The following is a 22,738-nucleotide window of genomic DNA, read 5'->3' on the forward strand; positions in this document are numbered from 1 at the left end:
GACAGTGTCCTTTGCTTTACAGAAGCTTCTCAGTCTCAGGAGGTCCAATTTATTCAATGAGGCCCTTAATGTCTGTGCTGCTGGGGTTGTACCTAGGAAGCGATCTCCTGTGCCCATCTGTTGTAGGGTACTTCCCACTTTTTCTTCCATCAGGTTCAGTGTGTTCGGACTGATATTGAGGTCCTTAATCCATTTGGACTTGTAACCAGTTTGACCAGAAAACTGGCTCCGCAGCTCCTGTGCTCCAGTTACGCTTCTTCTTTCCCATGGGCTGTAGACAAGATACACCTGCTCCTCCCTACAGCTCTCAGGCTACCTCTGGCCCAGCTGCCACACTTTTGCAGCCTCAGATTCATCCCTTGATGAGCTGCACTGGGTCTCTGGATAGTTTCCACTTCCTCATCATGGGTGCTTCTGAGTCCAACTATGTAGCTTGGGTCAGATGAGCTGTGAAGGATGCCAGAAAACCATGCTTGCTGATTTGAATAATTGGGGTTTTAAAAATGCTCAAAAAATTTAGAAGAGTCTCAAAATCAGGAAATGACCACTACTGAGAAATGCTTCCTATTCTGTCCTTCCATATACTGGCATCCTGTAGGCTGAAATCATCTGGTCATTTAAGTTCCTGGCGTTAGAAGGCATTGTTTTAGCATCTTTTAAAGATGTTCATAGTTCTTCCTCTCTAGAAGCTTTTTTCCCATACAGAGGCTCATATTGCCTGGGGAACTGACTAAGGATTTAATGCACTTATCTGCTTCCAGATTGAGATGTGCAGTCTGCTATCCATTCCATGTGTTTTAAGAACAGATCACATGACAGATGTTTAGAACTCCATTCCAAGTTTTTTCCTGCCATATCCTATACATTTTGATTTCCTACCTTTTATTCATTCCTTTTAAATTTATTTTTCATATCATATTTTATATTCTGCTGCATTTATCTAGGCTTGGATTATTTCAAGTCCCATAGGATAAGAAGCTCCTGTGGCTTAAACAGATGTATATCTGGTTGGATTGGTATAAAAATTCTCTTTGTAGACATAGCTTGAAAACTTGAAGTATGTGAACAGAGTTCAAAAGCTCCTGATAGTCCTTGCATCGGTCTTTTATAGATAATCTGATCATCTTTATTATATGTAGGGGTGATGCATCTCTTCTAACTGTCAATTAGAGAATGCATACCATGCATTCCCAGGCATGGTGCCAACTGCTTTATGGAAGTGACCTTGGTTTAATCTTCACTGCCATCCCAGTGTGTGGATGAGAAAGGTAAGCCTTGGAGAGGCGAATTAACACCCATGGTAGTTTCAGAGATGATAAAGGATTCAGTAGCATTTAACTAAACTCAGACAATGACAGTCAGAGCAGGAACACTGTGTTGAGATGGCCAAGGTAAAGAGGTAGAGACAGGGTCCAGGGTCTCTGTATCTAAGCAATACCTTTTAGCTGCAAAGCAGTATTGCATAGATTGATAGATACACTCTGCCTTGCACACATCTCTTGAGTGTTTTATGGAGCCATAAACTTTCAGGCAGTAAAGGGATATGCTTTGATGCTTCAAAGAGAATTGGAAAGCGAATCTCCATCCCAGCCAGGAAACAGCATGACTCACAGCACTCCAGACACTCAAGAAAGGCCAATGCACCAAGATTGTCATAGACGAGAAAGATCTGAAAAGCAGAAGGCTGGGGCACTAACTCCCCGACTGTGATGCCTGATAACTTAGTCTTCCATGCAGCTGTGTTTCTTAATAATTTATTTCTACATTATATTTTTAAGCCTTTCAAGTGTCTGTGCTGAAAAATGAAAACAAAACAAAATCTCAAAAATCATCAAACCCCGTGTCTTTACTTTGAAGATTAATGTAAGAAGCTGTAACTGCAGATTTCTCTCAGCCGTATTAGCTTTTCTTCATGATGGGGTAGTTTCTACCAGGCTAAACTTCTTGGGAAGGAGTGGCTCTAAGCACCGTCTCAAATGTCAAACAGACATCATGTTTAATGCCAAGGAGCATGAACAAGCACCCAAGACACGAGGGTGAAGATCCTGGAGAATGGAGACATGAGCAGAATGGAGTCTTTTGTTTCAATGGTCATCCACTTTAATGTATTAAATGATAGGCCTGGGGCATGCGGTCTGAAGGTGAGGGACCATGAGCTTGTAGCAGGCTTTCTAGACTGAGATTAAAGAGCAGAAATCCAGGCTAGAAAGCCGAAAGAACTTGAGGAGTCAGGATCTGGGGGCAAGGAGAAATGTGGAGAAGACAATGTGTGTTCTACGCCCCATTGAAGCAGTCACCTACCCCATCTTGCATGCACACGGGAAGGAGGAGCCTAAAACACAGCACACCTTAGTGAGCTAGAACTTCAGACAAACCAGAAAGAACATTCTAGTATAATTGTGCACACAAATACGTGAAAAAATGAAGAATTTTATCAGGATACTGGAACTTGTAAGAAAGAATCAGATAAAAATTCTAGAACTGAAAATAAAATGGTTGCAATTAAGAACTCAGGAGGTGGTTAGGCCACTTGGGAAGAAGAAGCGGAGAAGAATCAGTGAAATGGAGGAGGATGATAAAAAGATGCTCAGACTGAATCCTGAGAAGAAGCTGTAGGACACAGTGAGAGCGATCAATACGCATGGAATTGGAGGTGGAGAAATTAAAGACAGAGAAGATGGTGGAGGGTGAGGACAGCGACACATAAAGTGATGCTGGCGTGCACGCACACACACACACACACACACACACACAGTGGAAGCGAGTACTGGATAACCTTAACATGGTCAGCACAGTGTTCAGGATGCACACTCGCTATCTCTGAGAAAGTCACTAAAAGAACAATACAAATACTTTACTCCGAAGCTAATAGCAAATAACATGGAATTCCAACATTTTAATTTATTCAAATACAAGTAAGAAAGGAGAATAAACTAAGCCAAGAATTTCTGAGGGTGAGTAGAAAACATATAGATAGCAGATATAAACTTACAGTTCTGGTTAATTTCATTTTAATAGAAGTATACTCATTCCATTTCAAAAGACAAGGATTTTTCACACCAAATTTAAAAAAAAAATCTAAGAATATACTGATTAAAAGAGACACATTTTGCCCATAGAAATGATATGGATTAAACCTGTTTTGAGACTGGGTCTCCCTCTGCAGCCTGGAACTCGCTGTGTGGACCTGGAGAACCACCTTCTCTGCTTCCCAACGGCCTGGCTGGATGAAGCATTGAACATGAGAAAAATAAAATCACACCATGAAAAGTGATCGGAAGAGACATCGCAACACCTTGTGTGTTAACATAGCTTGGGGTGATGTTCATGAAATATCACAAACTGAGTAATTTAGTAAGAAGGCATAAGTGGGAGGCACTTAGGTCTGCAGGTTGGGCCCTTGTAAATGGGACTGATGTCGTCTCAGAGGCCAAGGAGACCTACCTTGCCCTTCTTGTCATATGAAGACATTGAAATAAAGCCCCCTTGAACTAGGGGGTAGGTCTGTCAGACTGTGGGTCTACCATTGTATGCATTGTGGCTTGTCAGCACCCCAGACTTAGAGGAACACACCCCACTGCTTGTCCGTCACCCAGTCTATAGTCGCCTGTTAGAACAGAATGAACCAGAGGAGCCGTGACAGCTCCCTCTCCAGCAATGTTTAATATGAACTTTAGCCCTATTGATCAAGTTTGATTTATTATTACTTAAAAAGTATTATTTCTTTAAAATATACCTAGGTTAAACTTACCATTTTAATGTTCATGTTTTACCTTTTGTAATACTTATTTAATAGACTACTACATTAAATTTTTTAAAAAGCAGATTCTCATGATAGAGTACAGGATGACCTTGAATTTCAAGAACTGGGATTCTAGGTGTCATCAGTTCAGCTCTATTATTTTTTGAGAAATACCAATCTTTATTAATTCTTTTGATCTACATCTGTCAGTTCCTATAGCTTTAGTCTTGGGGGTCTGATTCTTTGATTTTCTTTGACAGCTCTCACATATATACAGTGTTTTTTTTTCTCTGTACATTTCATTGTTTGTTTGTGTGTTTAAGTCAGCTTAAATTTCTTATCTCTGTCAGAAAGTTTTAGACAAGCACTCGAAATTCATTTTCTGAAAATGATTCCATTTACTTGTACCCACATCTAAGGATGTTTCCTACCTAGGACAAAATCTTTAAACAAAATCTTTGGCTTGGTTTTGGGGCCAGTACAAAGGCACTTTGATTTCTCACTGCATCTTAATCTGAAGGCTAAGATCATTCCAGAAAAGGGAATATTAATTGATTCTTCCACTGAGCCAAACTTTTTTGCTTTTGAGATGTTGTCTTTTCTGTTCTTCAGCCAGGTTACCATTTATGAGGAGTTTCTGCAGTACAGCAGTGACCTTCCAGTCTGTGCAGGCTCCAGGCTTAGCTCTCTGTCTATTAGGCAAAGATAGCTGTAACAGAAGACAGAGAACAGATGACATGAGTGGGTGTCCCAGGGGGCATCCACAGCATCTGCCTGGCTATTGTATAAAAACAGGTTTTTTAAAAGATTTGGCTTTTCCTTAGCTTTCTGGAAAGTCCCCAAGATATAAAAGCTTCAAAGATGTATAATAAAAAGATGTGATGAATACACACTATTAAAAATGGATTGGTAAGTAATGTGACATACCATTTTCAAATAGTAGTGACCTATTTTCACACCTAGTTTACCTTCTAGAGAAAGTCACATGAAGGAAAGAATCATGTACCTTAGTCCTTGAGAAACTGTGACCCCATCTATGGTGAATTTCAACAACAGGACTTGAACGTAGATTTTGTCCTCCTTAGAACCACAAGCTACAATTTTAATAAATTAGAGTAGAAAGGAGAAGTAGAAATAGGGGATGGGAGGTAGTAAGGTTCAAAAAGAGAAAGAAACAGAAATGAGAGAGAGAAAGAAAGGGAGAGAGAGAGAAGACAGAGAGAGACAGAGAGAGAGAAAAAGAAAGGTGATAAGAGAGATGAGAGAGAAGAGGGCCAGGGTGTGAGGACTATTCAAAATGATCAAGGCATGGGAAAGTCATGTGTAGACCTAATATCTGATAACCCAATATTAAAAAATATAAAAGAGATAGAGAAAGCAGGTATCTTGCAATGCTAGGCAATGCTAGTTTTAGAAGAAAAAACAACTCCCTGCGCTATGTCCACAGGACTCATTGCTCAGAGTGGCCTGGTCCCAAATATTACATGATCTTGATATTCTTCTTCTTTACCCACCAGAACTACTTGGTAAAACCTTATTTCTGAAGATGTCTCACAACTTGCATAAAAGAGACCAAACAAACTAGAACTGAGTTGGAAACTCCCCCTTCTCTAGCTAGTTTTGATAGGACTGGAAGACAGTATGGATTGATTGTCTTTCTCAGTTGGGAACTATAGTACCAACCTGCTAGGCAAAGTATGCTCATTGGGACAATAATGGCATACCTGCTATGAGGTTAGCCAATAACTTACTGATTGGATTTGAGGCCTGCTCCACAAGAGGAAAACCACGCCAAATACTGAAAATTGGAAAACCAAAACCGAAAAGGAAAATAAGCAAACAAACAAATAGAATCTATGACTGAGGAGGTCTTAGGCCAGGGGGGATGGGTGGATCTATTAATACTTCTTACCTGTAGTGACATAGAATCATACCACCTTCTAATTATCTGTGTTTATAACTACAGGCAGAGGCTACTCTCAGTCTTAATTGGAGAAGCTTCTCTTTGCAGTGAATGGTGGTGAATTTAAAGGTCCTTGGCAGCATAGAATGCTAAGAAAAGAACAGTGGCTAGCTCGGCCCTGAATAAGACATTTACACTATCCTTCTGAAGAATGGTCAAAAAGAATATAAGAGTCATAGAACAGGAATAGTGGTTATGAAATACTATCTTTTATGCATGACACAGCAAAGTCAATCTTAACATTACTGTATGGTGCTTACTGTAAGTGGGCCCAACACAAGTTGGGCTACCCAACAGGCAGTTGAGATGGGGAAGAGTCTTGCAGGCTCTATTTCTCACGATTTAACTGTTGACAACTAACAGGTTCTGGGAGACAAGGGGGCAAAGCATAGGTTTCATATGCACTGGTAAGCCCACCAGATTCTAACGATGAGTTCCAAAGTCATGGTAACACAGATATCCCTAGATAAGTTGTGTGGGGCACAAAACAAAACAAAATGTCATGGATATCAAGCAAAAAATTTATAGGGAAGAAAGGGGTTTGAGAAGAGTAGGAGGGAAACAGGAATGGAGAATGGTCAGAAGACATTACATAGATGTTGCGGGGGGGGGGGCTGCTTGTTCGTTCCTGGACACACAGCTAGCTTAGACCCGAAATAATCACACAGAAACTGTATTAATTAAATCACTGCTTGGCCCGTTAGCTCTAACTTCTTATTGGCTAACTCTTACATCTTAATTTAACCCATTTGTATTAATCTTTGTATCACCACATGGGAATGGCTTACCAGCAAAGTTATGGCATGTCTGACTATAGTGGCCGCTCCATAGCTTCTTCCTCTGACTCCGCCTTCCTTTCTCCCAGCATTCAGCCTAGCTTTCCCTACCTACCTAAGTTCTGCCTTGCTATTGTCCAAAGCAGTTTCTTTATTCATTAGTGGTAATAACAGCACACAGAGGGGACTCCCACATCATATAAATGTATGAAATTATCAAAGAGCAACATTTATTAATGAATTAATTATAATTGAAACTATAAAATACTTAAGAATCAGACTTACTATATATATTCAAATATATACCTTCTTTTCATAAATGTTCATTTTATTTTCAATTAATCTCTTAACGATTCTTAAAAGACTCTTACATATGAAGCAAAAACAATTAGGCTACAATTAAAATGTCTAAAGTTATGATGTTGAACTTTTGTCTTAGGTACAGGCGACTGTGACTTCAAAGGATACATGGAGCAAAGTAGAAAAACCTCCTTGATTTTCTACTTCAATCAAATGACAACTGCTTTTGATTATGAAGTCGAGTGAATGACCTAATGGATTCCAGTCACATGTCAGGTTCTCATTCAGTTGCATTTCTCCCCAGCAGTGTTTCAGAAAAGCCTTCTGGAAGGCATGCTGCTTCTTGTGTCTAAGATTCAGTTCTTGCTAGGATAAAAGCAGCCTTGCGACAGTTCTATTGGCTCTTCAAGGCATGGTGCCAATTTCCCTGTCAACACTCGAGCAATCATTATCCAAATTTACATGTGGTCTGAGTGTGAGCCCTATTTAGGGAAAGTCTCCTCAGAAATGATGGAGATATAGTTTTGAGCCAATGGATAGAAGCATAACTTTAGAAAGCAAGACACCGAGACCAACATTTCCATATTTTCCCGAGTCCTCACACCCAGTGTGAGGAAATTCAACACAAAATTGAGGACTGCCAGGGTAGCTGCACTCCCTTTGGTTTTCATTGACCGGCAGTCTCTTTCAAACCACATGTGCTAATGTAGAATGGGTTGGACTTTCATGTGTTCAGTAAGTTCCTGGCATTTGAAGCTTTAAATTATTTGTACCTGGTGACAGCAATCACCGCATATCCATTGAGGCACACAGCATTTTCCCAAAGCAGAGAACATCTTCATAATGCCTTATTCTTTGTGAACACAGGCTCTTCCTGTTCCTTTTTGTTCAATGCAACACAGAGTCATGACTGTCTAAATTGGATCCTTATACTCTCTAGTAGTTTTATGAAATGTACCTTATGAAGAAAAAAAAAAACATTGGCCAAATGACCTCATGAATATAATAGTCAGGGAAAGCCATTCAGGCACAAGCACTGGAAACTTCTCTTGAACCAAAGACAAGGCAATTTTCTCATCTTTTTCTTTTAGTAGTGAGCAGCTATGGATGGCTATGCTACAAGATACTGTGGAAAGCAGGGGCAGAACCAAAACCTCTCTTGGTGAAGTTGGTTTCAGAAGGGAAGTAGGTGTTAGGTCAATTTAAGCTGGAGAAAAATAGCATATATGAGCTCTGATCAATGTAGGAATCACAGACTCTTCCAAAAATGCCCAATGGCTATTTTGGTAGTTTAATTGTGCTCACTTGTTGAATAGTAGCTTTTCTTCACAAACAAATAAATCCTCTGACAATATAGGCTATAGTTTATGTGAATAGTAAACTGCCTCCAACCTTTGCAAGTTGCACACTCTATTTGTGGAAAGTTACTGATCACCTATTTGCAGTACATAAATGCTATTTATAAGTTCCCTGAGAGGACAACAATATAGTTCTTTCCTGTCAAATATTCAAAAAATTAAATGGACCTGGGTTATCCCATATTTGAAATTCTTACTAATCATACTTTTAGTAACCATGTTCTTATAACATAAGATATCAAAATTATAACTCACTTCTATAAAAAGCTTGTTTTTATACTTGCCTCTTCAATTCATATGTTCTGAATGAAAGATATAAATTGTCATGATATTTGTGACATAAAGCTAAATATTTACCATGTTGCAAACACACAACCCTTTGAAGTATTTCAGATGGTATCTTGGAAACTCAAGGTTATATGGTTATTGGTGGTAAGATATTTCAAAGTAAAAAATTAAATACACAGTGTTAAAAGTTAAATAGAAAGCAAGAAAACATATATAACAAAACACAAATTTGTAATGTAAAATAAGACATTTTCAAAATAATACAAATATTAAATATAAAGTAATAGAATTTAGTTTGACCACTGAAGATGGAAGACTTTCCCCAGACTCTTGCCCTGAATTGTTATCATTCTTAAAGGCTTACTCTAGTTTCTGTAACGATGCTTAGTGACTTTTGAGAAAGAGTGAGGGGACACCATAAGCTACAAGGTTTTGCTTTATCTCTGTCTTTGTCCAATAATTACTTTGGGGTTTTGTTGTTGCTGCTGTAGTTTTTGTTTTGTTTTATTTTTTTTTTTTACTTTAAGGACACAGGGCACTTTTCTAGGAACTATAATTTTCTAAGTGATGCCAAGTTGCGTCTCTGGTCTGAAAAGCATCTCTGGTCCATGAGAAATTAGTTTCATAATAGATATAATAGACAAAGAGTCTCATAGATGGAAAGTCACCTGCTCTGGCTCCAGGCATTCATTCATTTTCTATTTGTTTAGAGGTCTTTAGACTTTACCGAGAATTATTCTTTTAATGGAAAGGGTATTTTCATCAACTGTCAGTTTCTTCTTGAGGATTTTAAGCCTTCTAAGGACACTTCCTGAAAGTTGGGATTGTTTTTGTTTTTGCTCTGAAATTTTGCTTGAATGTTTAACTTTCCAGAATACCTTAAGACATAAATAATGTAGGTTTGACTTTCCTAAAATTAAAAAGTAGTTTTTATCAGTTACAGCACATGGTTGGGGCCATTCTGTCCCAATACTGTGTGGCGATATACCTAAGGCCAAATTTACCTATGAATATGTAGAATCTATAGCAGTACAAGAAACATCATCAATTCTTTCAGCTCCCCAAAGTACTCAAAATCAGAAATAAAAATTTGGGAGAAAGGGTGGGTTTTGTTCAATCAGCCACATTTTGGATAATTATTCCAGGAAGAATCTTCACATGTCAATATTCTGTGCACTTGGAGACAATTGAGCTAAGTCCAGATAAGGTCATTTCCAATTCACCAAAGTAAGGTGTGAAAATTGGAAGTTGGTATAGCTGATGGCATCAGCCAGCTTCCTTTTAGGTCAGTATTACCCTCTTTCCCTTAGGATCCCTTGAGCCAAGTGACATCATACTCTGACCCCTAGCCAGTTGTGATGATCTGTTTCTACTAAAATTTCACCTCCTTTTTGTATTGGGTTAAAAGCAAATACATGTTAATTTTTTTTTTTTACAATTTTCTTTCTCCTCCTTCAAGATTATTTTGCACATCCTGTGAAGCATGATTTCCCTGCTGATACAGAAGGTTGAAGGGATTCCAGAGTCATCCTTGCTCTGGACCAGTGGTTCTCAACCTTTCTAATGCGGCCACTCTTTAATACAGTTCCTCATGTTGGCGTGATTCCCCAGCCCTAAAATTATTTCATTGCTACTTCATAATTGTAATTTTGCTACTGTTATGAATCATAATGTAAATATCTGATATGCAGGATATCTGATATGTGACCCCAAAGAAGTTGTGACCCACAGATTGAGAATGGTTGCTTTAGAGAAAAGTCATAAACAAAGAATGGAGACTGGATATGGAGAAATTGTTCAGTTGTGTAGGTGTGTTGGATGGGATAAACACCAGAAGAAAATGGTAGGTTGATTAGGGAAGGTAACTCAAACATTTCTGTTTGGTGTCCCTGCTGGGTCAGTTAACTTCACTTTTATGAATACAAAGGTCCACAGACCAACATAGCACTTGGACATTGTATCAGGAATTATTAAATTTAATTGAATTAAAAGAGTTGAAACCATTACATGACTAATTCATGGCCCCAGCCTGGGAACATTTACAGCCAGCCACCATTTGGCAAGGGCTCCCTCACCCCTGCAGAGGTAGAGCACTGCCCTGGCCTTGGGGAGTCGGAGTTCCACATTATTCAACTGGAACGTGTGGGAAGGCATGGGAGGAACTGCTCCAGTGAAGGCTTAGATGCTAAAATGGAGCTTAGGGATGCACACTGTGTTTTTGTTTCTTTCCTTTCCTTTTAAATGGTCTTATTTTTAAATATAAAGACAAAGCAAATACATCATCACTAATTAAGTCAAGGCAGACACGTTTCTCCAAAAGGAACAATAATAGATATAGAGGAACAAGAACAGATAAAAAAGGAGTGAAATGAAAAAAAAATATGTTCTTCGTCTTACTAATAAAATATCATTCATTGCTAACTTTTGATTTGTCACAGTTGCCATAAAGGTCAACTTATCAGAAAAAAACTTGAAGAGCTGGGGAGGGAAAGATTGAAAGTGTTAGAACAGAAACTAACTGTTCTGCACCATGAAATTGCTTCCATTGTGGCTTTCTGGAAGACATTGCTGTTATCCCCATGACCTCTTGGGGAAAGGGCCTCTGCCTTATGGAACACGCAGATGCACACACATGCACACACATACACACACACGCACACACACACGCACACACACGCACACATGCACGCACACACGCACACACACGCGCACACACACACGCACACACACACGCACACACATTGTATCTCAGAAGAGTTCTGAATAGATGAGCAGAGGCACATCTCTGTAATCTCGGTGTTTGGGAAGCCAAGGTAGGAGATTTGAGGGCTCCCTGGATTACATAATGAGGCTCTGTCTCAAGAAAAAGAAAACAACCCCCACACAAACAAATACACGCAAAAAAACACCCCCCAAAAAACAAAAACAAAACCCCCTCCCAAAGAACAAAAGTCTGAAGATAGGAACAGAGATTTCAATCTAATTCATTGGAAATAGTTTTGTTTTGTCCTGCAGGAGGTATTAAAAACAAATCAATAGGATGCTGCTATTTGTTTCATTGAATCTTTTCCAAATGAGAAACTGGGACCGGAAGAAGTTTATCATCCTGATAAAGGACTCAAAAACAGGGATAGAACCTGGATTTCTCTCCAAAGCCTGGGCCTTCTTCTCCAGAGGGAACTGTTACCTACTCTGGAGATGGATTTTGATACAAGGTAAGAATAAATTATGTGTGCAGTTTTTTTAGCAGGAGTAATTCCTCACAAATCATGACTCAATGTTTTGGTCAATGTTGACAAAACCAATCTTTCAGTTGCCCTAGGAGTGTGGCTGCCCTGGCCCTGGACTCATGCTGTGTAGTACAAGGCAGTGGCATGGGCACTAAAAGCCATCCTCAGTACAGCAGGGCTGGCTACCCCTGTGCACAGAGAAGCCATGCACCTTAGAATAGCCCGTTAGGCCTACGAACAACCCAATGAATGTAATAATGGACTGAACCAGAACTCCTTCACCAAGTTCTCCCTACAGTTGGCCTAGTGAGGCTGTTCTATACCCATCATACCTACCTCTCACAATAATAACCAATACTGGATTTTTTTTGTCAACCCTGAAAAAAAAATGTTGGTTCATTTACAGCTAGAAAAATAATACAGAAAAGTTCTTATACTTCAACGGTCTAGACTATTTTTATAAAAGAAAAAAATGTTTTTCATTTTATATTCCTTCAACTAGGAGAGTCAGAGAGGCATCTTTCCCAAAAGCAAGCAGACTACGGTTATTTTTAAAAGAAAAGACGTGACCTCTCTTCTCTGGGATGCAGGTCATAATCAGCAGAAAACTGGTATCTGTGTGACCCCTTTACCCATCTTTTCTTCAAGGCTGCAGTAAGTTGTCCTCCTTTTCGAAAAATACCTGCCCTTTCCAATGTGTCCCTAAGGAACTTTGCTGAACAAGCATGGATCCTGGTGCTCACTCTGCACTGGAAAGAAGCACACATGGCCTCAGATGCCACTGTCCTCACCTTCAGAGCTTTTCTGGAGCTAACATAGACATTTGTCATCAGCACATTTCAGCGAAAATGTCTCCCAGGGAGGCCTGCTGAGGTCCTATCATTGCCAAACGTGATTTCATTATGTATGGAGGGATAACACCAAGTAACGGTATATGGACAGTAGTAATATGTTCATCTCAATTCTCTTCTAATTCTGGAAGTAATTTTTACTTGGTTCAGATTGACGAGAAGCAATGGATATCTGACAAATCCTTGGAGAGTAGTCCTTTTGGCAGATACATTACTCTGTCACCCACTTGGACTTCTTTAGCTCCCATGATTCTTGAAAACAGAAGCTATTAGGAAAACAATATACCACTAGCAACAATGGATGAAGCCATTGCCAGTTCCCTGTGCCCGAGGCTAGCTCTTACTTGCTTCTGCATGCAAAGACTCAGCGCTGCTTCTCTGATGCAAACAGCCTTCTCTCCTTTGACTTAAAACCCTTCAGAAGAAGAGAGTAGGGAGCTCGTGGAGTCATAGAGAGGCTGTCTTGGCTGAAAATGAGATCTATAAAATGAAAAAATGCTCAAGAGATGCCCTGGATACTACAGCACTGGGGATGAGAAGCAGAAACACTTCCCTGCTTTGGCTATAGATTATTTTTCCTCCTTTAATAGGCTAACAATGTGGGGTTTGGGGCTCTCTCTGGCAGATAAACATACCACAATAGGCACCGAGCAGTATCAATCAACAAGTTCGGTCTCTATGACAACATACAAACTGTTTAATATTTTGTCCTCTTGAGTAATTTGCTATTTGTGTATTTTTTTTAACTTCTACTTTTTACTAAAGTTACTCAGAAAATTGAAATGCTTATTGGGAGTTGATTTATTTACAGAGCACTTACCGATGCACTGAGCTGAGTATTATAGAATGTTCTCCCAACTGATTCCCTCAATAGCTTCATGGGGTGGCCTGTATTTGTGCGCTCATTTAGTTGAAAAGAAGTGGCAGGGACATTTCCCCAGATCTTACAGACAATTAAGTGGCTGCTCCTCATTTGTCTGATTGAGCTTTGTTCATGGATTCATTTTTCATTGTCCCATAATAAATTATCACAGATTTAGAAACTTAAAAAAAAAACTAAATTCATTCATTAATGTATGCTTCTCTTGGTCTAGATACTTGGTGCGGTTGTCTGGATTCTGCTCGACTGCCTATTATAAAGCCAGCGTCGGGCTGGAGAGATGGCTCAGAGGTTAAGAGCATTGCCTGCTCTTCCAAAGGTCCTGAGTTCAATTCCCAGCAACCACATGGTGGCTCACAACCATCTGTAATGGGGTTTGGTGCCCTCTTCTGGCCTACGGCATACACACAGGCAGAATATTGAATACATAATAAATAAATACGTCGGGCTGGAGAGATGGCTCAGTGGTTAAGAGCATTGCCTGCTCTTCCAAAGGTCCTGAGTTCAATTCCCAGCAACCACATGGTGGCTCACAACCATCTGTAATGAGGTCTGGTGCCCTCTTCTGGCCTGCAGACATACACACCAACAGAATATTGTATATATAATAAATAAATAAATATTAAAAAAAAATAAAGCCAGCGTCAAGTGCAGATTGATAGGACCACTGCCTGGAGACTCTGGGAAGCTTCCCCTTCTGAGGTCATTCAGGCTATCCAGATAGATTTAGGATAGAAGCCCCTGTTTTCCTACTGTTATCAACAAGGTCTGGCCTCTGTTCCTGGAGGTGCCTTGTTTTCCTTCTTGGGCTCTCTGTCCCTAAGACACCAGAACACTTCATGTTCATGCTTAGCTGAAACCCACCTAGGTGACTTCTCCGTGTCAACACAGCACCTGCAAGATCCCCTCACCGAAACCCACAGACCAGTGTTTAAGTGATGATAACTCAAGCGAGGATTCTAAGAATTGTGGGGATGACATAGACTAAGAATAAGGCAATAACGAGGGTGAGCCCAGGAGGTGGTAGGGATCAGAGAAAGACACTCCATGGCATTCTTGCCAGAGAGGGAGACTACTCCACAGCTCACCTAGACTACAGCAACATGGGAAAATAAATGGTACAATGGTAGTTCTTCCAGCTAAAAAGATCAGAGATTGGGATTGTTCCATAAAATCAGTCCATTAGAAAAGTTTACAATTAACTTTTCTAGAATTTATCCTCGCATAAGGAAGGCTACTACTTAGGAACTATCTTTTAAAAATCTGGATACTACCACTGACTTCTCAATCACGCATTTGGAGTGTGACTCCCCCACCCCCACCCCGCTGACAGTTCTGTCTTTGTCTGGCACTCTTGGCTTGCCATCTTGAATACCACGCATCCTAGCAGATCACCAACTCCAAGGGGCTCTTGAAAGACAGCTACTCTTCAGAGACCGATAAAATCTTCCTTGAACACCTGCTTTGGGGCTTCTCCAGATGGTCCTGATGACGTCGCTTCTCCGTTCTCTTACAGAGAATCTGCATAAACTGTGCCCACAATTGCTATTTCCAGACGATTGCTTTTTGGCTGGTTCTGTTAGATAACAAACAATGAGAAGAGGAACCAATCATGCCTTATTTGGATTAATATCCTTTCATTTGAATTAATTGCCTGGACAAGCTGGGCAATTATTTCTTGAATGAACAAAGGGCGCTACTCAGCACTGAGCATTCTCTATGCACTTCTAAAAGTACATTGCACATACTGGTCAACCTGGGCGTCCTTTCCAATGTCTCTGACACCATGGGGGGAAATAATTGGCCTGAGTATCTACTGTGGAAATTTACCAAATAATAGAGCTATTTTTAAAACCATTTTGAAAGGATAGTTGCTGAAGACATGAGTAAGCAAATGGCTCAACAGCTTAAGGAACTCGCCGGGAAGCCTGACAACCTGAATTCAATCCCCAGAACACATGATGGAAGGAGAGAGTAATCACTCTAGGCTGTCCTCTGACCTCTGTGACCCACACCATACACACAGTGTACTGTTTAGAGTGTAATTATCCCCACCATAATTGAAAAACAGCCCCCTCTTGATAGAGCACAGTGAAGGTAGATTCTGTTGCCTTACAAAAGACCGGCTGGGTTTATAGTACCGTCTGGTACTACACTGGACTGCCAGTGTAGATGAAGAAGGTAATTTAGTGTAGAGAGGTTGGAGGAAGATGCATGTGTTAGGTTTAAGAGAATATATTAGGCTGTAGAAGAAAGGGAAGGATAAGGTGGCAACTCTTATCATTCCTGCTTCTTTTATATTTCAGCAGATAAAAAGAATTTAAACACCCTGACTTACTATTATGTACACAGACATTCTCCATCATATCTCTTAATCCCTGCAATAGAAGGAAGGCCTAAGGGAATGTGTGTAGTACAAAGTGGGGGCAAGACCATCTGTTTCCCATCACCTTGTGCCTTTGGAGTTAATTCCAGTATTATTGTTAATCCGAAACAGAGCAGACCCTGGATACCACAGGAAAACAAAATACTAAATTAAAGTTCCTTGTCCGTATTTCTGGGATGTTATCTTGTGCCATATGCATGGACCAGCTCTCCTGCCTCTATCACATCCATGGAAATGTTTCTTAGCATGACTGATAGCACACATCTGTCCCTTGATTGGCCCTGCCAGAGACACTCCACTGCATCTGACCTAAATACCCATTCAGGCTTTCTTGTCTATTCTAAATGCAGCTGACATTTACAGTCTGCCTAAAGAAACATGGCTAGAGCATCATGGCAGAAAGTCTGCCGACCTTGTAGTCATGCAACCTTGTCCAGTGCCATTAGCATACCCTATGAACTTGAAGAGATTACCCAGTCCTGACGCTTTCTTTGCATAGATGATAAGGTTCCCTTGACTATGAAATGAATGAATCACATGCTTTATCCTGGTAAGGAATGGCCTTCCTTGGTTTGGTTTAGCAGCATAATTTTATACTGAGAAGGAATGGTATATCTTAGACTGTTGGCACAGACTGTTGAGATGAGAAATCATCTTCCTTGTAAAGAGTCAGATTAGAACATAGAATCCATGACTCTGCAACAACCAAATAAACCACGGTTGAGGCATGAAGCTTCAGAGTTACGATGCACTGCCAAGAACAGTGCAATTGGCTTGTGGGATTTGTTTCTCATGCCCACCCGTCCTTAAGAAAAAGCTTCATGTCTCTCTAATGAAAAATTAACTGTTTCTGAACTTTTTCCAGGTTGGGGGGAGGGGGGTAATTTTTCTTTTCTTTTTCTTCTTCTGTATTTCTGCTCTTTAAAGGAAGATGACAAAATTTTGCTAGAGACATGCACCAAAGAAATGCGGTACCAAATCCTGCCACTATGCTTCCCAACTTCCTCAGCCTCATTCACACCTCTGATCCCCTCAATGTTGGCAGGAGCTCAACTCTCTCCTTTACTGAAACTTTTACGTGATGCGTAAAACAGAAAAATTAAATTAGCATTGCGAAGACAATTTCATGGAGTGAGAAGCTCCCATATGAAACCAAGGGTTTGTAGAGAATCAGTGGGCAAACCTGCCATGGCAGTGAACCCCTGATAATCCCAGCCCTGGGAAAACTAAAGAAAGAAGACTGCAAATTCTAGTCAAGCCTGGGCTACACCGCAGCCAGAGTAAGACTGTGTCTCAGCAGAGGAAGGATAGGGCAAGCTTAGTGGCTTACTGGAGGCATCCACTGCAGGGTTCAGCCGCCCCTGGGCCCCGGATCTGAACACGCGGTGTGCTCTCCGTTTCTCAGTAGGACAGTCATTTCCACCATTCCCAGCTGAAGAATGAGCAGCTTCAGAGGAAGTGAAGCATCATCCAACAGATGGACGAGTAGAATTCCATGGACTACTAGAACTTCCATTTATGTTTATTTTTGCGTAAAGAGAAAGGCACTAAGCCTTTTAAATATTTGCCGTTCAGATCGACACCAGCACTTCATTTAGATAGAATGATGTTTCACATAGAGCACTCTCGCGAGGCTGGCCTGGAGGATTCCTAGATCAAAGTAAGTATTTGAACTCAGCTTACGCTCAAAGATAGATGAGTAGCCGTCTTAAAAGATTTTCCAAAACAAACATCAATAATTCGATATAATAGGCAACAGTGCTGAAATTTTCCTCACTGTGTCCTCTTCCCAGCATACTCTTTTAATACGCATTTTGTTTGCTAAATATACAATTGGTTAGTGTCAACATACTAAAAATATACATGATACTATGAGATAGCATATTAAATAATTGCAATCTATCAATACGCAGAGTCATAATGATTATGACCTTTTTTCTTAAGTGGTGGGTACACATAAAGGCATTTGGAGCCTCCATCTCTTAATGATGAGAGTGGGGTGCCATGCTCTCAGCCTCTCTCGTGTTTGGGGGACTCATACAGTACACCAAATCCTAAAACTGTAACACTGTAAAGGTACCTTCTCTGATGAGCTGGAGCTTTATGGCTTCTGCAATACCCTTAGACATCAGCCATCCAGGCAAAAATGGTTAGTAAGGAGAGATTCGTGTAGGCATTCATTACTCTCCAAACATCTTGCTCCTGTATTAAGTCTGAGAGGTTGCAGGCAGCACTGAATAAATTTGAATCTAGGCTCGCAGACAAAATGAACTCAGAGCAGCTGTGCGTACTGGCATCAGGCCCAAGCAAGTCAGGCCCTCTTAAAAGTCAGCTACGGATGGAGAAAAGGCTCGTGTGGCCCCACCACTTACTGCTGATTAATGGGCAAGCAAAAGATTCAAGGATGGGGAAGGCATAAGAGCCAGCTGTGCATCTACTTGTGAGCACACTAGGCTCCAATCGATAGTTCCAAACCCACGGTCACACAGACAGTCCTAGTAGAACCCTGAGAGACACAAAACCAAACCAAAGTAGTGAGTATGGGAAAGACATTTTAATGAAGAAGTGGGAGCATGGAAGGGAGGAGGGAAATAAGAAATGATGGAGAGAGAAAAACCAGAAGGCATGATATCTATGTGCATGCATGGATTACAGTACCGGGCATGAAATTCCCTCATGTGGAGCAGGCCTCAAATCCAATCAGAAAACAGTTAGTTTCCCCTTTTTTTCTAGGCTTTGTTTGTGCTTTGGTTCTCTTTCACCCCAATGTTTTATTTGAAGCGGCAATTGTCTCTCCATGCAGCAGAGCGCAGCAGGGTTCCTGCATATCCACACACTGGTCCTCCTCTACTGTGCCCAATGCCACTTCATATCACCACAATTTCATTCTCTGTACCTTTATTGAGATGACAAGAACATGGCAAGATGTGTCTCATGGTTGAAGTCAGACAGTGTCCTGCATCATGAAAGTCTGGTCATTCTGGGACTCTAACTCATGTGCGCTTCCTACAGCTTTTTGAGGTCTGGGATTATAATATTCACTCTTACAGGTTCTTAAAGGGTCTCCCTGGTTGCTAAGAACTTACCATGAGTTTTCTCATAGCAATCTTATTGTTATTGTAACCGTAACCTTTTTGACATATTGTTCGAATCACCATCTTAAAATCAGGACATTGAGGACCAAGGAAGCTAAGGAATTAGCTGAAATCACGTACACAGTTAGTAGGGCTGTGATTCAGTGTGACGGCACGTGGGTCCTGCTACCTTTCCTACAGTTTGATTTGCTGCATGATTGGTGACATAAGTGGTGCTGTTTCTTTAGGGCCAGCCACTTCTGCCACCTTCTCCACTTTTCAAAATGACAGTCTTATAAAGGATTCAGATAATATTGACATTAACAACAAACCTTCCATAAAAAGGACAATTAGAAATTCACCAAGATTAATTTCCACTCAGAGTGAGATGATATATTTCAAACAGAGATGACTGCCTAGAAGGCTCTGTCGTGCGTGTTTCTAAGACTGTGATCTCTGCAAAACCATGACAGTGGAGACTTTCAAAAGACTGGGGGTGGGGGCAGGGAGGAGTAGCAAAAGAAAACTAAAACTGTGAAATTAATCTATATGGTATTATAGCTGTGGATGTTTGTCATACATTTATCAAAATCCATAGATGGTAAAACACAAGAGATAACTCTGCGGGTTTGCTCTAAATACACTGTTGAAAAAATTAATCAAACATGTCAAATTCTAGGAAAAATACAACAAACAGCTTTGATAATGGAATTCTCTTCAAAATATATGAAGACTTCTATAATTCATCATTAGGCAAAATGCAATAAAAATGAACAAAAGTTCAAATGGTTCACAAATGAAAACATGTAAATAATCAATCAGCATATTAAAATGTGTTGATATTCCTACAGATATATACAAAAAGTATCCACATCATAAATCTTCCTGGAAAAGTAATGAAAACCACAATGAATTGAAGTAAGACTGAAATGAATAAATTAAGACTGAATTAAAAAAAAGACTAAAATGATAGAAAATATTGATAACAGGCACAGATCAACTGTTATGCTCTTGTGCTTCTCATGGGAATATATAATAAACCATTTCAGAAAAAAACAGTTGCTTAAATATTTAAGACACATTTACTGTAGGACCTGCAATTTTGGTTTTAGGATTTACGCAGGTGAAACACAAACTATATTTACATCCATAGGTAACTCTTTATGGTAATTTATTTCATATTGGTCCCCAAATAAAATACTGAGACTGGATAGGCAAAATATGTGCATTTCCACAGTGGAATGTGATGAACACACTATGATAAGTACAAGAAGATGAACCACTTTCAGAAATACTTCTCAGTTAAAGAGGAGGTTACATCGGGAACCCACTAAGGCCTGCTGGCCTGGGTCTGAAAAAGCATGGGATAAAACCAGACTTGCTGAACATAGCGGACAATGAGGACTACTGAGAACTCAAGAACAATGGCAATGAGTTTTTGATCCTACTGCACGTACTGGCTTTGGGGGAGCCTAGGCAGTTTGGATGCTCACCTTACTAGACCTGGATGGAGGTGGGCGGTCCTTGGACTTCCCACAGGTCAGGGAACCCTGATTGCTTTTTGAGCTGATGAGGGAGGGAAACTTGATCGGGGGAGGGGGAGGGAAATGGGAGGCAGTGGCGGGGAGGAGGCAGAAATCTTTAATAAATAAATAAATTTAAAAAAAAAGAGGAGGTTACAAATACATTGCATGGTTCTATTTATAGGAAACTTTGGAAAGTAAGAACCATCGTGCAGTGATAAACAGTCGGGTTGGTGATTAATTCTCAGGAGGTTCTGCCTGGATGAGGATATAAGCTTATTTCTAGGATGATAAAATGTGTCTTGGTAGAGGCACGGTCTGCACAGTGTTCATGTTTATCAGACTGATTTGATAGTTCACTCAAAAGTCAAATATTTCACTGTTTAAAAGTCATACGCCAGCACATAAAACTGTGAGAAAGGATTCCTTTGTGTAATCTGTGACCCGATTAGATGAGAGTAGTTAAGGTGGAGGTGTTGAGGGTAAAAGTCATGAAGACAGAGCTATGGATGTGTTAATCTACGTTTTAAAACATCTATTCTTATTATTTTAATTATGTGTGGGTGTATGTGTTTCCCTGTGGGTATTTGCATATGAGTGCAGGTGTCCCCAGAGGCCAGTTGCATTGGATCCTCTGGAACTGGGGTTTTAGACAGTTGTGAACGGCCTGACATGGTTACTGGCAATTGAACTCAGGTCCACTAGAAGTATTAGTTAGTAAAGAACACTTAACCAATTAGCTGTGTTTGTTTAGCCCTTATGTTAATTCTTTATTGTGTTCTCTTGACTTGATTTTTAAAACCATTCTGTTGAGATATAATTGATAGGCAACATTCCTTTTATACTTATTTACTTAATATGTGCAATTCAATAAGCTTGAGGCAAGTGCATATCTGTGAAACCATAGCCATCATCAAGTCTACAGAGCTGTGGTATCATCTCAGGGAGTTTCCAATTGTCCTTTTTTATTTTTTTACTAATTATTATATTATTGTTACTGTGTGTGGTAAAATCACAATATATAATTTTCTGTTTTATCAAATGTTGATTTTTAAATACAGTAATTTTAGGTATTGGCCTTATGCTATATGGTGCAATCTGATAATTACAAACTTAGAACAGAAAGAGCCAGTGTCTCACCCTGGGTAGGCAGGACACTAGCAGTTGACTTATTGGCTTTCAGTTTTATTCCTTTCTGCTATTTAATGTTACACTATAAATTTGCGCTTTAACTAATAGCAACATAATGGGCCAACATTACTGCCAAGGCCCAAGACTCTAGATATAAATGGCTGTAACAACAATAAATTAAAGGTAGGTTAACATCTAAATGAAATTTACACTACCAGCTCTTGGAGGAATTACTGGACATAAACAATTCAGAAGCATAAAACTTCCACCTCCATTCCCAGGGTCTTACAGAATTAAACTGACCTAAGATAGATTAACAGCCAGGAAGCATGGCAGAGCCTTCACATGGCACAGGAGTCCAAAAGATAAAATACCAAAATCCAAATCCAAAGAAGCAGTTATGGACGGTTGCTTACATACCAGTTTAGATAAAGAATAGTAAGATGTGAAGAAGCAACTCAGCTGTATGAGATGCTTAGAAGATAAGAGTGAGTCTAACAAGGTCTGTGAGAGTTCCTTCTCCCAAACTCTGACCCTGCCTGTCTTCCAGCGCAGGATGACTGCTTTTCCCATGGAGATTCTCATCGTCTGTTTCGGAGAGAGAGTAGAATGCTCAGAGTGATTTTTTGCATTTCTCGAGTTTCAACAATATTCTAGCTCATACAGTAAGTGTGTCACCATGGTGTAGTTAGCCCCTTCAGTTGTTATTCTAATACAGTGGTTCTCAACCTCCTATGCTACAACCCTTTAATACAGTTCCTCAAGTCGTGGTGACCCCCAGCCATAAAATTATTCTCGTTGCTACTTCATAACTACAGGTTTGCTGCTGTTGTGGATCTTAATGTAAATAGTGACATTTGATATTTGACTCCTATGAAAGGGTCATCTGACACCCCCCAAAGGGGTCCGGACACACAGTGTGAGAATTGATGTTTTAATACATCACTAAATAGCTGGGGAGCTGGGGAGTGGTGTGTCTCCCACCCCAGGTGAGAGAATGTTCTACATTAGAGCAGTATCACTGGTTTATTATCAAGACACAAGACTTGAGCCGTAAGTAGACACCGAGTCTATCAATCAGTTGGAAAGTAAAATCAGTCAAACTGAAAGCAAAATGAGAGGCCCTGTATTTAACGCCACATAAACAATGTGGCGAAAGCTTCTTAGGTTTTTTTTTTTAAAGCACTTTATTCTTAATTCAGAACAAAGGAAGAGGTGAGTTCTCTAAAAAAAAAA

This window comes from Microtus ochrogaster, chromosome 18, assembly GCF_000317375.1.
Source record: "Microtus ochrogaster isolate Prairie Vole_2 chromosome 18, MicOch1.0, whole genome shotgun sequence".
Lineage (NCBI taxonomy): Eukaryota > Metazoa > Chordata > Mammalia > Rodentia > Cricetidae > Microtus > Microtus ochrogaster.